Here is a 6,977-nt window from a genome sequence, read left to right on the forward strand (position 1 = left end):
GGACTGCCTAAATCACCCAGCCAGGAAGGGAGGAGGGTGGGCTGGAGGGGAAGAGATGGGGATGGGTGGGTGGAGGAGAGAGGATAGGAAGGGAAAGAAGCCAAGGATGAGAGCAGGGTGGAGGTGAGAAGGGGCAGTGAAGGAGAGAGGAGGGGATGTGGGGTGGATGGAGATGCAGGGGGAGGCAGAAGGCTACAAGTTCATGAGAATGTGGGAGGCACAGGGATGTATAGGGACATAATGGGAGTGCAGTAGGGAATGGAGGGGGATGAGTTGTGGGGGGGGCAGGGGATGGGGTGCAGGGGAGATGGAACGGGGAGGGATGCAGTGATGGGGGTGCAGGGCAGAGGGGGAGGAATTGCCCAGAGTCCGGGGCTGCTGGGGCCAGCGGCGGACTCAGGAGAACTGTCCCGGGTTGGGGGGATGGTGCTGCCAGGCTGGACTGGGCGCTGGGTTCATCTTATTCTCCTCCCCTCCAGCAGCCCCATTCCCAGCACTTGGAGAGGGGAATACATACCTCGAACTCCTGGGTGCCAGCGATGGGGCCACAGACTGCAGTTCGCAGCAGGGCATGCGCCGCAGCTCCAGCTCAGCCACAGGAGGAGCGTGAGAAGAAGAGGGCTTGGCAGCAGCGGGAGAGGGGCACGCCACGACCCCTCAGCAGCCAGTCATGGTAGTTTGTCCCCTGCCCTGACCCAGTCAATGGGAGCTGCGTCTGCAGGCACGGGGCGGGGCAGCACATGGACCCCCTGGGCCACCCCTCAGCCTATGAGCCGGGCATGCTGGCTGCCTCCTGGGAGCAGCGCAGTGCAGTGGCTAGCAGGGAGCCTGCCAGCCCCGCTGCATGGTGCCACCAACTGGACAGTTAATGGCCCAGTCAGCAGTGCTGACTGGAGCTGCCAGGATCCCTTTTCAACGAGTCAAAAACCAGACACCTGGTCACCCTAGCAAGGAATGTAGAGACTTCCCCTCTCCTTCTCAATTTTCTTTCCAGTACCAGTCTTGGCTTGTCTTCACTGCAGCGCTAGTTCAGGTTATCTAGACTATGGCCATGTCTGCACTACAAATTTATGTCAACACAAGTTACGCCAGCATAAAGCTGCCGCAGTTGTGTGCATGCATCCTTGGCTCCTTGTGTCGGCAATGCGGGTACTCACCAGGAGTGACTGTATCGAGGCAGAGTGTAGTGCACCATGGGTAGGTATCCCAGTTTGCAACCTGTCACTGCACAGCGCACTGTCTTGTGGGAAGTTTTGGCAATGCATGATGGCGCCAAAATGAATCACACAGGGGTGATTGGGAGCATGGGGTCAACTTCTCAGTGTGCAGTTGTCTCCATCCAATAATGTCATCTGTAGCCCATAATTTTTGCATCTTTTTTCAAAATCCCACAAACCCGCATGTCCCTCCTTGCTGTCCATTATCTCTGACAGAAACATGGAGCCTGCACAGCTCTGCACTATTGCCGTGAGTGTTATATTTGCAGAGCTGCAAGAAGAACAATGGAGGACAGATTTATGTGGGATAGAGCAAGAACCAATTCAAGGTTGTTGTTGTTGGTGGCATTCACAGAGCAGATGCAGATAATGGGCTTCTGGGCCCAAGATATGAGGCAGTGACTGGTGGGAATCACATCATAATGCAGGTTTGGGATGATGAGCAGAGGCTCCAGTATTCTTGAATTCATAATGCCACATTCCCGGATCTGTGTGCCAAGCTTGCCCCAGTCCACCAGTGCAGGGGCACCTAAATGAGAGCAGCACTGACAGTAGACTGACAGTGTCAATCACAAACTGTGGAAACTTGCAATGTCAGATTGCTACCAGTCAGTCAGAAATCAATTTGTTGGCTCACAAGATTGGACCTTAGTGAGAAAAATATCCCATGGTTATAGCTGCCTGCTATATCCTGCATGTGTTCTCTGTGAAGGAGAGGAGGAAACCTCTGCACCCCGGGTGAAGGGCGGAAGTGGAGCAGCTATCTGCTGAATTTGAACAGCCAGACACAAGGGCTTTTAGAAGAGCTCAATGCGGAGCTGTATGGCTCAGCAACGCTTTGAAAGACCATTTTAACAGTGAGCCCGAGAAACACATTTTGCTGTACTGTGCTGTGCCTGGCTCTGCTCTTTCATGGCCTGTTAGGAATTGTGTGATGATTGCTGTGCATGTAGGACTATAACACTGTCAATACATTTAGTAATTTTGTTTGTGGCTTATCCTATCAGTTGTGTCACACTGTCAGTAACAAGTAATCGGTTGCTTTCAGACCTGCTAAGCACTCGGTAGCAGATGGTTCGAACTAATAAAGATGAGTCATGTTTTAAATATTAGACATTTATTTTGTAACAGAATTCAATGCAAAACCCCCTCTGAAATATTAAAATAAATTCATTTAAAACGTGATAAATTAAAAGCACAGAACTTATGAAGAGAAAAGAACATGCACATCCATTTCAGCTACACGTACACCAACGGTGGCTTTCAAAGGCCTGGGTCTGTGACGTTGCAATTGTCTTCAGTGTCCCCCAGGGTGGAGTGGTGGGGGTAGTGCAGTGACCCCGAGGCCATGTGGAATGTTGGGGGGAGGTTAATGGGAAGGTCCCGCTATTGAGTTCGCAGTGGGCTGCAGAGGGAGGCAAGCCCGGGCTTGTTGAACCTGCAGGTCCAGCAGAGTCTGCAGCATCTGTGTTTGCTGTCTGAGAATCTCTCCATTATGTCCTGGTGCCTCTCCCTCTCCTTTTCCTGCTGGGACTCCTGGGCCTGTCTCCTCTCCACTCTTTCCTTCTCCAGACTGTCCGCAATGTTCATCCTCCAGGCCCTGTGTTCGTGGTCCGATGCAGCGCTGGTTTGCAGGGTCTCATTGAACGTGTCATCCCGAGTCCTCTTCTTTCTCCTCCTTATCTGGCTTAGGTGTTCTGTGGGTGTGGGGGGGAGACCCTGAAGGCCACAGAGGCAGCAACCGAAGATACAACACACAGCGGTACATTGTCAGCACATTCACTACAGAGAGCGAAACTACCGCTGCTGAACTCATTCCCCCTGCTCCCCTAATGTTGTAAACTCTACATTCTCACTTGGGATTGGGATTGCTTGTGCATGGCCCCACTCGCAGCACCAGCCCTGGTGAGTATGGCCCACTGGGGTTGGGGAGATGCGGAGGGAATTGCTCACTGGCATGATTCTCTTGGCACAGGGCAATGGCACTGAGCACTGGCACCATTTCCTACAGACGGGGGTGATTTTAGCTGATCTCTCACTCGTGAGTGTAACAAAGGCAGAGAGAGCAAAGCTGCTGCTAGGATCCCGAAGCCACCAGGGTCCATATGCTGCTAGCCTGTGCACTCCAATGTCGCCTGCTGAAGTTATCACTGACTGGCATGGGAAAGTGTCCCACCGCGGCGGAAGAAATAAGGCTGCCTTCTCTAGAAACCTTCAGCAGAGGATTGCAGACACCTCCATGAAAGTTTCATCGAGATCTCGATGGAGGATTCACGAGACATGCCGGTGCACATAAACAGACTGCTCCACTTGGCCCCCTTGGCCTAACGAGGGGAATGAAAAGCAGGTAGCAACTCGACCTCTCTTGGTTGTGCCACACCCTCTTCTAGCACGAGTAAAGTAATGAAAAGTCAACAGTTGTGTCCTGCCATTTTGGGGATGCCATCCCTGTAATGGAAAAGTTATCTACGCACCTACCTGAGGTGCCTTCCCCTGCATCAGGCTCACCTGTGCTCCACTGGTGGAACTGGCTGGACGGCAGCGAAGTCAAAAACAGGTCCTGGCTCTCTGCACAGGTGGATCCCACCGGTCGCCTGACCCCATACTCCTCTTCCTCACCCATCTCCTCTTCCTCGCTGTTCATAGAAGAGGCCTGTGAGTCAGGCTCCTCAGAGGTATCCACTCTGGTCTGGGGTGGGTGAAAGCAGATCATTGTAAAAGTGGCAGGTCTGTGCTTAGCACTGGATTGATTGTTGGCCTCCCTGGCTGCCTGGTAGGCCTGCTGCGGCTCGTTGGCTGTGACATGACACTGCTGCTGGTCCCTGTCTTATCCCTTCTCCTGCAATCTGCTCATAGACGTCCACATTTCTATGGCTGGTTTGGAGCTGCCCCGGAGATCCAATATCTTTTGTCTACTCCAGGCCAGAGCGTGTCTGGAGTGTGTAGCCAGCACAGTGAGCTGGCAGTTGCACTTTGCTAGGTGTTCTCACCAAGCCAGGCAATGATGTAAAGGAATTTCAAAAATTCACAGAGCTTTAAAGAAGAGGAGTGATTCCAGTCTACATGAGTCCTGGGCATTGGAGTTCACAATGGTGATAAGATGGTCACTGGGGAGCATTGTGGGACAGCTGCTGGAGGACTGTCAGTGCTGACATAGGTAACAGTATCTACACTTGTACATTGATCTGGGTTCAACGGTGCTTGGGGAGGTGGTGTTACTATGGTGGTGTAATGGACCACTTACTTGGGTGGGAAACAAATGTAAGTGTAGATGCATGCATAGCTAGGTTGACGGAAGGCAGTTTACATTGATCTAACTTTGTAGCATTGACCAGGCCTCCACCCACACCTAGAAATGCTACAATGACACAGCAGTGTTGCATCTGAGCTGCTGTAGTATAGACACGTATTACAGAGATGGACGGGGTTCCTCTAATTGCTGTAGTACACCCACCTCTCCAACAGGCAGTAGTTAAGTCAACAGAAGAATTTTTCACACCCCTGAGGGATGTAGTTAAACCAAGCTAACTTTGTAGTATAGACCAGTCCCTACACTCAAGTTAACTCCTCTTGAGTTAGCCTTGCTCAAGTGAGAGTGACCACAGTGCAAACTACCTTGGAGCTGCACAGAATTTGGACTAGCAGCACAGAATAGCGGAGGCCCCACTGCGTTACTAGCTCAGACATCAGCAGCACTTGAGCTTCAGCCCTCTTGCTCTGACAAGCCAGCTAGCTCAAGTCCAAGGGTATACCTACATCACAGAGCCTATGCTGGCGTAGTGCTGTACACCAAGACTAAAGCTCCAGTTAACCTGTTGTGTATGGATGGAAGTCAGGCTAAGGGCAACACTTGAGTTACATCTGTTTTTGAAGTTTTTTTGTTGAAGTATTGCCACTTTTAGGTCTGTTTAGGTCTGTAATCTTACAACTACAATACCCACCTGCGGAAGTGAAGAAACAGATTGATAGAGCCAGAAGAGTTCCCAGAAGTCACCTACTACAGGACAGGCCCAACAAAGAAAATAACAGAACGCCACTAGCCCCCTTCACCATCACATTCAGCCCCCAACTAAAACCTCTCCATCGCATCATCAAGGCTCTACAACCTATCCTGAAAGACGACCCATCACTCTCACAAATCTTGGGAGGCAGGCCAGTCCTTGCTTACAGACAGCCCCCAACCTGAAGCAAATACTCACCAGCAACCACACACCACACAACAGAACCACTAACCCAGGAACCTATCCTTGCAACAAAGCCCGTTGCCAACTGTGTCCACATATCTATTCAGGGGACACCATTATAGGGCCTAATCACATCAGCCACAATATCAGAGGCTCGTTCACCTGCACATCTGTTCACCTGTTCCGGCAGCTCACGGAAGCTACTAGATCGCATGCCCTGATTCTCATGGGTGACTTTAATTTTCCTGATATCTGCTGGGAGAGCAATACAGCGGTGCATAGACAATCCAGGAAGTTTTTGGAAAGCATAGAGGACAATTTCCTGGCGCAAGTGCTAGAGGAGCCAACTGGGGGGGCGCTTTTCTTGACCTGCTGCTCACAAACCGGGTAGAATTAGTGGGGGAAGCAAAAGTGGATGGGAATCCGGGAGGCAGTGAGCATGAGTTGGTTGAGTTCAGGATCCTGACACAGGGAAGAAAGGTAAGCAGCAGGATACGGACCCTGGACTTCAGGAAAGCAGACTTCGACTCCCTCAGGGAACGGATGGCCAGGATCCCCTGGGGGACTAACTTGAAGGGGAAAGGAGTCCAGGAGAGCTGGCTGTATTTCAAGGAATCCCTGTTGAGGTTACAGGGACAAACCATCCCGATGAGTCGAAAGAATAGTAAATATGGCATGCGACCAGCTTGGCTTAATGGTGAAATCCTAGCTGATCTTAAACATAAAAAAGAAGCTTACAAGAAGTGGAAGGTTGGACATATGACCAGGGAAGAGTATAAAAATATTGCTCAGGCATGTAGGAATGATATCAGGAGGGCCAAATCGCACCTGGAGCTGCAGCTAGCCAGAGATGTTAAGAGTAACAAGAAGGGTTTCTTCAGGTATGTTGGCAACAAGAAGAAAGCCAAGGAAAGTGTGGGCCCCTTACTGAATGAGGGAGGCAACCTAGGGACAGAGGATGTGGAAAAAGCTAATGTACTCAATGCTTTTTTTGCCTCTGTTTTCACTAACAAGGTCAGCTCCCAGACTGCTGCGCTGGGCATCACAAAATGGGGAAGAGATGGCCAGCCCTCTGTGAAGATAGAGGTGGTTAGGGACTATTTGGAAAAGCTGGACGTGCACAAGTCCATGGGGCCGGACAAGTTGCATCCGAGAGTGCTGAAGGAATTGGCGGCTGTGATTGCAGAGCCATTGGCCATTATCTTTGAAAACTCGTGGCGAACCGGGGAAGTCCCGGATGACTGGAAAAAGGCTAATGTAGTGCCAATCTTTAAAAAAGGGAAGAAGGAGGATCCTGGGAACTACAGGCCAGTCAGCCTCACCTCAGTCCCTGGAAAAATCATGGAGCAGGTCCTCAAAGAATCAATCCTGAAGCACTTGCATGAGAGGAAAGTGATCAGGAACAGCCAGCATGGATTCACCAAGGGAAGGTCATGCCTGACTAATCTAATCGCCTTTTATGATGAGATTACTGGTTCTGTGCATGAAGGGAAAGCAGTGGATGTATTGTTTTTTGACTTTAGCAAAGCTTTTGACACGGTCTCCCACAGTATTCTTGTCAGCAAGTTAAGGAAGT

This window comes from Lepidochelys kempii, chromosome 4, assembly GCF_965140265.1.
Source record: "Lepidochelys kempii isolate rLepKem1 chromosome 4, rLepKem1.hap2, whole genome shotgun sequence".
In the NCBI taxonomy this organism is placed as follows: domain Eukaryota; kingdom Metazoa; phylum Chordata; order Testudines; family Cheloniidae; genus Lepidochelys; species Lepidochelys kempii.